The sequence below is a fragment of the Ursus arctos genome, unplaced genomic scaffold, assembly GCF_023065955.2.
Source record: "Ursus arctos isolate Adak ecotype North America unplaced genomic scaffold, UrsArc2.0 scaffold_15, whole genome shotgun sequence".
Taxonomy (NCBI): Eukaryota; Metazoa; Chordata; class Mammalia; order Carnivora; family Ursidae; genus Ursus; species Ursus arctos.
This window is the reverse complement of record NW_026622819.1, coordinates 61,058,867-61,070,873: the sequence shown is the minus strand read 5'-3', so window position 1 is coordinate 61,070,873 and position 12,007 is coordinate 61,058,867.

Here is a 12,007-nt window from a genome sequence, read left to right as displayed (position 1 = left end):
GATGAATCTCGAAAATATTATACTAAGTGAAAGAAGCCAGACACAAAAATCACATGTTATATGTTCCATCGATATGAAATGTCCAGAATAGGCAAATCCAGAGAGACAGAAAGCATATTAGTGGTTGCCAGGGGCTGGGGGTGGGGAATGGAGAGTGTGCTTCACGCATACAGCGTTTCTTTCTCCGGGTGATGAAATGCTTTGGAACTGCATACAGGTGAAGGTTGCAAATTTTAGAAATGTACTAATGGCTACTGAATTGTACACTTTATTTTTTTTTAAGATTTTATTCATTTATTTGACAGAGAGAGAGACAGCCAGCGAGAAAGGAAACACAAGCAGGGGGAGTGGGAGAGGAAGAAGCAGGCTCCTAGCGGAGGAGCCCGATGTGGGGCTCGATCCCAGAACGCCCGGGATCACGCCCTGAGCCGAAGGCAGACGCTTAACAACTGCGCCACCCAGGCGCCCCTGAATTGTATGCTTTAAAATGGTTCATTTTATCACTGTATCTTTTGTGAATTTCAACTCAATTTTAAAAATAAAATAAAGGGACCCCTGGGGGGCTCAGTCAGTTAAGAGCCATGGGATCCAGTCCTGCATCGGGCTCCTTGCTCAGCAGGGGAGCCTGCTTCTCCCTCTGCCTGCTGCTCCCCCTACGTGTGTTCTCCCTCTGACAAATAAATAAATAAAATCTTAAATAAATAAATAAATAAATAAATAAATAAATAAATAACTTCCCAAAGTCACACAGCTAATATATGGAAGTATTTGGACCCGGATGGTCTGGGTTTCAGAACCTACACTCTTCACTAGACCAAAAGGAAATCTCAGAAAATTAACAGAAGTTTCCTGGATGATGGGACTGAAGGTAATTTATATTCTTGTAAAAAGTGTTCTTCCCCAATTTTTCTTAATAATGATAATAAATATATATAAATATATGTGTGTGTGTGTACATATATAGTATATAATACATACTACATATTAGGCTAGTCCAGGGAAATTAAGAAGGCAGATCAGCCACAGGTTTGTCCCTGAGTTCCCGGAGCTCGCAGCCCTTTGTACTCTGGCTGCTCACCCACACCACACCACACCCACTCAGCTACTGAAGACCCTAGAGATCTGGCCAAATCTACAAGCTGCACGGAAATCCCCACAAATCTGGGCACTGTGGCAATGCACAGCCACTTTCTCCAGGGAGGACCTTTCTCCTAGGTTACTTACTGGGGGTTCCAAAGAGGGATCCTTGAAAGAGTCCTCAAGAAACCAGAGATGTCTCACAGTTTTGCTTCCCTGGAGAAGTGCCTTGGGAACTCGGGGATTTAGTCTGTGAATGACTGGTATTTGCGATTTGGGCAAAGACGCACGTATGAGGATGTTTATTGCAGCATTGTCTCGTAACAGTACAAATCTGGGAACAGCCTAAACCTCTCTCAGTGGAGAACAAGCATATCTATCAGGGCACATCTGCAGGACCTTTATCAAAAACTAGAGTTCCCCCAAGGCCAGCTATGGAAATACCTCGACGTCTCCTGGGCTGGAACATAATGACAACAGTAGGCAGAAAAATTTGAGATGAAGATCATATGTGGGTTGTTTAAAAAGTTTATGTCTGGGGCGCCTGGGTGGCACAGCGGTTGAGCGTCTGCCTTCGGCTCAGGGCGTGATCCCGGCGTTGTGGGATCGAGCCCCGCATCAGGCTCCTCCGCTATGAGCCTGCTTCTTCCTCTCCCACTCCCCCTGCTTGTGTTCCCTCTCTCACTGGCTGTCTCTATCTCTGTCGAATAAATAAATAAAATCTTAAAAAAAAAAAAAAGTTTATGTCTGATATTCTTAGAGAACTACTATTCTGTTTTGATCTTTGTAAGCATGTGTACATTTGATTTGTGTAATAAAAATCTAGTTTTAATAAAATAATAGCAATACCTAATTGCAATGAAGCAGCAGAATAAACTAGGACATACAAACATACCTTAGGGGGGAAAAAAGACAACTAGCAATAGAGCTAAATTTGCATTTGAAAAATGATCAGTCTGTTGTTTGTTGTTACTGAGTCTGCGAAGAGAATTCCTGGCCCCTCCCAAACCTACTGAATTAGAATTTTTAGGAATAGGGCCAGGCTTCCATATGAAAAAGTAGTCCCCTCTGTGATTCTCAGCACCACCTCCTGTCTGGCCCCATGCCCCCTGCACATACAGAGCGAAGAGCACTGATTGGCTTTAGCTCTGCCACTTACCAGATGCCATGAAGCTGGGGAGCTAACTAGGCAGGGGACCTCAATTTCTTCATCTGTTAAGTGGGGAGAAGAGAAAGTGCATGATACGTCCAGCTCTACTAATAGAGGATAAAGAGGAGGCCACGGGCATGACCAGAAGAAACAACTTGGGAATCGTTCCCACTGGGGTTCAAACACCCCCATTTATTAACCATGATTTTTACCTCCTTCAGGCTTAATAGTACCTACCTCCTGTGCTTTTGTGAAAATTAAGCGACAATCCATCCTAAGTGCCGAGCACATAGCAGGTAGGCAACAAAAAATAGCAGGTGTATTTGATAAATCTTTGTCCCTTCCTCTTCCAAAGAGAGGGATGGGTAGTGAGTAGGGGCCACTGAGAATGGGGGCACTTGGCCCCAGACTTTCAAAAATCAAACTAGAAATGGTGTGTTGCATTCTCCCCAGGTATAAAGGAAACAGTCGTGCCTTGACCTGGCTCCAGGGTCATCCTATTCTGTGCCCTGCTTTACCAACTAAAAGGGAGGCAGGAAGGGAATGAGGGGGAAATGCACCACTGTGTAGGCAACCAGGCACCCGCTAAGTTCCTGTCAGGCTTTACAGTGCTGGGACTCAAGAACTGGAGCAGTTCTAGAGGATAACCTGGATGTCCGAACCTCCGTGCTACAGATGAGGGACTGGAAGATATTTGTCCCAAGATTCACTCTACCCTTCAGATCTTCTCTCCAGATGAGGTTACACAATCAGTTGCAGAAATACTGAAAAAAGATGTGGCTCGTCACCAGGCTGCAAACCTTGGTCCCGTTTGCAAATAAATACTTTTTTTTTCTAAATCCTGTAATCATTTTGTGATTCATATGCATTGTGCTTGTATTTTTAAAAAGCACATTTAATAAAAAAAAAAACACATCAAGTTGCCAACGCCAATATTTCACATATAGTGTAATATATTTTACTTGGTTTTGGCATTTCTTCTGCTCTTCTTGATTTAATTACTGGGGGAGCCTCACAATCCGGGTGTGGCCAGGCCCCTGGAGATGCCCGCAGCCCGGGACAGCTTCTCCCAGGGCCCAGTAGTCCTGGGAAAGGACCCAGCCCGCCGCCGGGAACGGATCTCACGGCGGGCAGAAGGGACCACGGGCCTCCGCACCTGACAGGCCCGACACCCAGGCCAGGGCGAGCCCAACAAAAGGCGCCGTGAAATGCAGCGGGAGAAAGGGGCTGCAGCCCCCGTCGGATGGGAAACGCTGCTGCCAACCGGCCCCGGGCCGTGTCGCCCTTGTCCCCGGAGTGAACTCTCCCTCTCTGCGCCCAGCTAATGGCGGGGCGCGCGGCTGCGGCCCCTCTTCTCCCTCCCTTTAAAGAGAAGGGCGCGATTGTGTGGATTTCACAGTCTGAGCACAGCTGAAAGGGAGAGAATTAAGTCTCCCTCACGGCTCTTTTCAAGGAGGCCGAGGCTGCGATTCGCCTTCATTCAGAATATATGAAGCTTTTGTGCGTCGGGGCCGGGCAGCCGCCGCGGCCCCGCTCCCCGGCTGACTCTCTTTACAGTGGAAACGTACAGTAATTAACACGGGTTCCGCTCCCGCCCGCGCCCCGAGTTGAAGGGGGCCGCCGCCTCCGCGCGCCTGGGAACCGGAGCCGCCAGGGCCCGCGTTTGTCCACCTGAGAACGCCGCGGCGCATTTGTAACCGTGGCCTTGCAGCCCGAGAGCCATCCATTCTGGCTCGGAGCTGCCTGGCTGTCAGGGTGCGCCGCGGCCCCCGCATGTGTTGCTAATAAAAGCCCAGCCCGTCGCTCCACCTAGCAAGCTCGCGGCAGGGGTGCTGCCTGGGCAGGGGAGGGAAACCCTGGGGCCAGCCGAGGTGACCCTCGGGGGCTCCTCCATCTCTGATTGCGGGGAGTCTGTGATTCCGAGAGGGCAGGGGGGATGTAGACAAAATACTTAAGCCTTCCTCCATGGGAATTGTCACCATGAGATTAAAATTTAATTTAATTTAATGGCTTTTTTTTTTTTTTTTTTTTTGGTCTGAAGGAGATGAAATCTGAAATCTGGCCCGAGTGGCTGAGGCCTGCCAATATTTTGGCGGTGCTTAGTTTTCAAGCTTCTTTTTTGTCACTCTACTCGGATGATTCATGCTGGAAAGCATGTTGTATCATTTATCCAGTAACACAGCCTAATAAAACCCCCCTTCAAATATGTTCCTTAAAGAGCCAGAAGAATTTGTTCCTGTAGACTCAAGCCTATGTTCTTAATAAAGTCTGATGGAAGAAATGGAGCTCTCAAAAAAAAAAAAAAAAAAAAAAAAGTTGGGGGCTGGAGAGAGGAGCTAATCTGATGCTTGCTGATGAAACCCCGGACACTGCTCCTTCCTTCCTTCTCTCTCCTGGTGGGGTTAAAATGCATGGCCTAACACAAAATTTTGAATGCAAAGTTAATGTTTAAAAACCATCTTTTCCCCAGTGTGAGCAGGAGAGTGACGCCCAGGTTCTAAGTTCTGTAGGAAGGAAAGCGATGTATTATGAGACAAGTAATTACTGAAGTAACTCAGCCCATGGTTCAGTGTCATGGTGAACAAGGCTTCTACCCTGGGCTGCTGAGGTTTTTAGAAGGGTGTCCATTGGCTCCTTGAAAGGTGGGTCACCTGCATTGACCTGCAGTAGGCCTCTCAAAGCGGGTACCCCCATCTCTAGGCAAAAGTCCCCTTCCTTTCAGCAAGGTGGGTGCAAGTGCCAAGGTCCCAAGGCCGAAATGGCAGGCCCCCACTGGACAAGACTCCGTATTAAGGCAGCAGAGCATGGTGCTTAATGAAGCCCGAGGGCTCTCTCTGGGTTCAAATGCTGGCGCTACTGTTTTCTGTGCGAACTTAGACAAGGGGACTCCCCTTACTATGTCTCAGTTTCCTCCTCTCTAAAATGTGGATAATAAACCTACTGTTCTAGGTGTAATGGCCATCGAATGATGTAACACATGTTAGCTTTTGGCTCATTATTTTTAATAATAGCAACCATTTATTTAGCGCTCGCTCTGTGCTTTACCCATATCACATCATTGCATCAACAATGGATATTATTATCCCCATTTCACTGATAAGGAAAATGAGGCTCAGAGAAACAAAAGTGAAAGAACTGGATCCATGTCACACCATGACTTTAAGGGCCATGGTGCAATTTCAAGTCGTCCTGGGAGAAGGGAACAAGGGAGCAATCTGGTCAAGAGTGAGATAAGATGGTAAGATTCAGGCTTTCAGTTAGTTGAGAAGTAAGTGATTTTTAACCCTTTAATTAGGGGCCTTAAAACCTGTACAGGCTCTCTCCTTTTCTCTGCATCGTGGCGTGTGCGGTTGACTGTTCTTGCCATGTCTTCTCACAACTTTCCGGATCCAGTGATCCCTGGCAAGAAACAAAAGTAGAACCATGGCATCCCCCAGTGGATTTGGATGAAAATGGTACAGCTCCAGAGGAGTCACTGGAGAAGAACCAAACCAGGTTTGGTTCATCCTGGGTCTACAAGGAATCACAATGACATGGTGGCGTATGCAGGCCCTCTGAAGGTCACGATCAGATGGCACAGGTATTCATGCTCTATCAAGCTCACCTGCTCACACCATATCGCTCTGTAAATATTAATACCACCTGAGCAATTGGACACGTTTTATTGGAAAAATGATTTTTGTCTGTTTCTGTGATTTCACACTAGTAGAATGGTTCAGTCATAGATGAGACCTTTAGTTTGGGGGGGAGAAACACCTGTATGTGAGTACACTTTGGGTGTTAGGGCACAGCAGAGTGGTTAAGAGACTTATCTCTGGCATCAGAAAGTCCTGCATTCAAATCGCATTTCCACCAATTACTAACTCAGTCACCTTCAGCAAATTCTTTAATCTCACATAAATTATAGACTCTTTGTCTCTTAAATGGGAATAAATATAGTCCTTGTCTCAAGGGGTTCCTGTGAAGCAAACCCTTCCCACAGGCTGGATGTTTTGAATCCTACCACCAGAGGTATGCCATCTAGTATGTTACATTTTACATGTCAAGGTCATGATCTACTCACTCAATCCTCCCTCTGAGGGTTCAACATCTAGTTACAGGCTGAACAAGAAGTATTTCGCCTCTAGTCCCACCCCTATTCCCCACCCTTGCCTCCTTTTTCTCCATAAACCTCTCTGAACCCTCATCCTGGACTAGGCCCGGCCATAGTACTGACATGACCCCATGCACTCCTCTTCCTGACACTTAACATCTCTCTAACCACGTGCTCTACTCCTGTCTTCCAAGTCAGGTTAGAGAGCCATGACAAGAGGCACCGTATCAGTCCTGTTCACGCCTACATAAGCTCTGTGCCAGGAGTGAATACTTCTGTTACCCAGACTGTGGCCTTGAATTCTGCTCCCCACTCAAAGGGACCGGCACTCCTTTGGAGAAATGACTGATTCCATGTCTGAAGCAGGAAATGTACAAGTTGAGCTTGGATCATCTTTTACTAGAAAGCAAGGAAGTATTCAAAGATGATTGAAGTGATATTAAAAAGAAGCCAACTTTAAAAAGCTCACATTGGCCAAAGAAGGACCATTTGTGTATCAAAAAATAACTGGAATAGACTGAAATACAAAAAATATGTTTAAAGCCATGAGCCTGTTGACCTCTGAAGAAGGCTATATGACTAACTCGTTCTTCTGAAAAATGGTAACTAAAGAGAAAGGATCAAACATTCCTCCTGCCTCTCCATACTAACTGTGCCAAGGGCAACCAAATAGTTGATGGAGAGAAGCTTCTTTTTATGGAAATATTGTGGCTAATGAGTGAATAGAGAATGATAGGATTAGGATGTTACTACTTCACAACTTCTAAAGAAGTAATGCATCTAGGAATTGATCATCACTGAAGGAGAGACAACCAGCTATTAAGTGGCCTGTGATGGAAGAATATGATGTCATCAAATAGTCTTTCCAAAAACCAGAACTTTAATCTGATCAAACCTCTGGATCTAACTAACAATTTATAGGAATTACAGGGGACAGAGGAACCTATTGTATGACACCACAGGGATGTGGACTGTGGGAAAACATACAGACAAGAGCTCTGGTGTTGGACAAACAAATGCATTGGAAGAAAAACAAAGAGTAGGGGAAGGAAACCCAGGCATTGAAAGAAATTTTGAGAGACATAGCAACAGATTGCAATATATGGACCTTATTTCCATATTAATTTCAATAAATTGTCATTTTTTTTAAAAAAAAATAGGAGATAAATTTAAACACTGCCTGGATATTTAATGATATTAAGAAATTAGTGTTAGTTTTTAGGTGGGATAATGACATTGTGCTTGTTTTTTAAATAATTTTTTATCTTTTGAAATACATGCTAAAATGTTTATGGATTGAATGATATCATGTCTGAGATTTGTTTCAAAATAGTCCTGGGAAAGAGGAGAGGTGGGTGGGAATAGTTTAGACAGACCAAGTTTGGGGATGCGTTGATAACTGGTAGAGCAGGTGACAGTAAGTGAAGTTCTTTATACTATTCTCTTTCTTTTGTATAGCTTTGAAAATTTCCATAATAGAAAGGGAAAAGGGAAAAAAAGACATTGCAGGTATCAGCTTCTGTCAGAAGAGACATTTGGTTGTCAGGGCCTCTGATGTCAGTGGATGGCCAAACTCTTTGGACCAGCGGGGGCTGATATCACATAGTGAAAGAATGTGTCCATTTATTTGTTTGTGTTAATTCTATTGTCTATTTTCTCTGGAAGAATGTGAGCTCCGAAAGGCCAGGATCTCTGTTTTGTTCACTGGTCAGCCCGAGGGCCCATTATTGTGACACTGACTAAGTCATCTGTAAATCCTTGTTCATGGAGTACTCCTCACATGAAAGGCCAGGACCAATATTTCCATTTTACAGAGGAGAACACTGAGGCAGAGAGAACTGACATCCTTGCCTAGGGTCACCTAGCGGGTTAATGGTAGGGCTGGGACTCGTATTCCAGTGTCTGCAAGGCTCCCATTCAGTGTGTTTTGGTCAGGCGGGACGTCTCCACCTGGTGCAGGAAGCTTCAGCTGATGTCCTCAGGTGAGGTCTACAGGTCCTGTAATTTATAAGTTCATACCATCTGTCCATCTTAGGTGTTCTGCATGAGAGAGATGGGGAGTGGGAGAAGTGGGGACAAGAGTAGCAGCTCATATTTCTTAGAGCTAGACGCCATTTTGAGCACTCTAGTATGGTGAACTCATTTAACACTCACAACAACCCGAGAGGTCAGTACTATTGGCTACCCTAGGAGACCAAGGCCCAGAGAGCACACACATTCTGACCCCTGAGCCTCAGACCTTAATCCTGACATTAGAGCCTTAACTCCTTCAAAAAGCCATTGAAAAATAAAACTGTACTGTCGGGGCTGGCGCTTCTGCTGACAGCAGCACACGTGCTAGCCTGAAGGTTGGACTCTGAGGACAGGCGGATGGAATGCTCACCTGACAGGAGCCACTGGATAACAGGTTAATAGGTTAACAGCAGATAACTTCAGGGTCACATTGTTCTCGATTATCTGGCCCTCTGAAGACAGGGAGTCAGAAATCCCACAGCAAATTCCAATTCTGTCTATGGGCCCGGGCAGGTCCCTTCCCCTCTCTGGACCTCAGTTTCTCCATATTTCAAACCGAGAGAGTTGGACTAGACAGAGGTTCCCAAAGGACACTGCACGCTCTGACATCTTTTCAGTCGACACTGAAATTCTATGATCCCACCAAGGGAGCCATGGTGTGTCTGGGACGTCTCCACATCAAGCGGTTGGAAGCTCATTTTTAACCCCTCATAGATGTCTCTTACAAATTATCCAGGGTCATGGATTAGTTTAAATACAAAAGCTTAATTTCCTCTGCTTGGCTACTGTTATAAGGGACGATCACAAGGAGTCAGGGAACAAACACAGTCGGCTGGAGAGAGAATGCCCGGGATGAACTGAGGGACGTCCTCTCCCCGGACCCCTCCGGGTTTGGAACTCTTTGGGGCCTGTAATTCGCTGCTGCATTAGGCGGTGCTGAGATGAATCATAACATTTGGAGCCGTCAAAGAAAGGGAGAAGAAAGGAGACAGAGGCCAGGGAGAGTGAAGGCTCAGTGTTTTCTCAGTTAAATACATGTTTTCACTGCAGTGTGATGGGCTGAGAGCAATGAATGGCCATGATTTAGTTATCTTTTGGGTGGATGATTTTAAATGCATGTTGGAAAGGCTTTCATGAGACTGACTTTTAAAGCCGAGGCACAGAGTGGAAGTCTTTGGTGGGGGAGCTGCTGCTTGTCTTTCAGAGGTTGTGAAAGCCCAGGGCCTGGAGATTCCTGGTGCAGGCATTTTGTTTCTATGTTTTCCACTGGCATATGATCGCTTCCACCCCCGAATCCTTCAGACCGTGGTCAGACACCTTGTCATAAACAAAGGGAGAGGAGTGAGATGATGTCGCGAGGGGACAGAGGGAGGATGTGAAGGCAAAAGGTGTGGTTGTAGAATTCTTTGAATCCAGGAGGGGTTTATTTAGAGCTCCGTGCCCATTGCTCCGGTGGGCAATGTGTGGTGTTGGAGGGACAATGAGGGATGACCAGTGCTAGATAAATTAATAAGACTGCTGCTCTGCCCGACCATTCACGAGCAAAAGGGGTCATTTTGGAAGGGTCGTTCAATCACACCCACCTGCCTCAACATGGAGAGGTTTGGTTTTATCCCCCATATTATCCGAAAGAACCCCAGGAAGACAGCTGGGTCAGCCCTTTGTCTGTATCCCGTCCTGTCCTGCAGTAAGAGCCCTCCAGGCCCTGTTACTACCTGCTTGAAAACCTTTAGCAGTTACTCAGAGCCCAAGCAAAGAACCAGAATCCTTACCATGAGGTACAAGACTCACCACCAAGCCCTGAGGACATTCTCCGGGTCAAGCATCGTGAGTAGCACTCTATATATGTTGTCTCATTCTATCCTCACGATATCATCTAAGATCAATACTGTCGTCATCCACATGTTGCCTAGGGAGAAATCAAGGTCCAGAGAAGTTACATGCCTTGCCCAAGGTTAGTGGAGTCAGGATTTGAACCCAGGAGTCTGACCTAGAGTCTGAACACTTTCCAATGCCCCTCACAAGCCCATGTGCTCCTCCTGGGCCTCTGCCCGCCTGCACGACTCTGTGCCACCCTATTCCACCTGTCTGTGCTCTTCCTCTTCACCTCCGTCTACATGGAAAGAGATGTTCATGCTTCAAGACATGGTGAGAAGTTTACCTTCTCCACGAAGCCACTGCATCAGCCCTGGCAACTTGGCTTCTCCTTTCTGCCAACTCCCAGGGCTCTGAAGCTTCCCTAGGTGATTGTCCCGTGCCCCTCTGGGCAGTAATTGTGGAACTCCCTGGCTCTTTCCTCACCAAACTGGAAACTTCTTAAAGACAATACCCCAAAGGACTGGCACTGCCTGGAGGAGGACACAGACACGAATCCCCACATAAACATCTACTTTGAGAGGACATTGCGGGGTGGGGAGGTGAAATAGGTGAAGGGGGCAAGAATTGAAAAACCGAAGCTCCAACAGGTATTTACAAAGCCATGTTCACAGCCGAATTATTCACAAGAGCCAAAGGTGAAAGCAACCCAAATGTCCACTGATGGATGGATGGACGAACAGAAAGTGGTACACATACAATGGAATATTATTCCGCCTTAAAAAAGGAAGAAAATTCTGAGACGTGCTACAATATGAATGAATCTTGAAAACATCATGCCTTGGTGAAATAAGCCAGACACAAAAGGACAAATAGTGTCTGATTCCATTTACGTGATGTACGTAGAGTCGGCAGAGTCATAGAGACAGAGGGCAGAGGGGCGGTTACCAGGGGCTGGGGGAGGGGCGATGGGAGTTAGTGTTCAATGGAGCACAGGGTTTCAGTTTGGGAAGAAGAAAAATTTCTGGGGTTGGATGGTGGTGATGGTTGCCCAACATTGTGACCATACTTAAGGCCGTTGAACGGTACGCTTAATGGTTAGGATGGTAAATTCTATGTTATGGATATTTCACCATGAAAGGAAGGGAGGGAGGGAAAGAGGGAGGAAGAAGAACTTGTAAGGAAAAGAACTAATTTCTATGACAAGGACTCATCATAAATAACACTGTTTCCTATACCATTCCCCTCAATTTTAAAACAGTGCAACTAAAAAGAAATCACAACGGAGCAGTTGGCAGCCCCGGAGTGTGGTGGCCTGTGTTCTTACTTGGTCCGATCTCTTTGCCTGGGGAGTATGTAAATTAACTGGGCACGGAAGAAGCCCATCTTACTGGAAGAGCTGCAATCGCAGTGAGCAGCCACGGCCACCACGCACCTGCCAGGATCAACCTCTAAAGGCTGCAGGAATATTCCCACGTTATCCCCCACGCCACCCATTTCCAACTGTAAGACTGTCTTAGCCCCCAACTCCGTTGAAAAATAAAGCATGCGTCCTTTCCCTTGGATTTTCTGTTTGCAGCAGAAGTCTCAACTCTCTGAGCACTTTGGGACCCTTCCCCCTTGTATGAGCCTCTCTTTCTTCCTCCACAGCATACTATCTGCCTCGGAGACGTGATATAGGTGACAGAACTTTCCACTGAAAAGTGGAGCTTACTCGTTCGTTCTGAAGGGGCCCTGGACCAAGCCCCTCAGTCAGAGCCCCGCACACCTACCATCGTGCCCACCATCTATTTGGAGTAATGGGGTTACCTGGCTTCTTGAAATCCTCTAAACACCGAAATAAATGAACTGACACAATC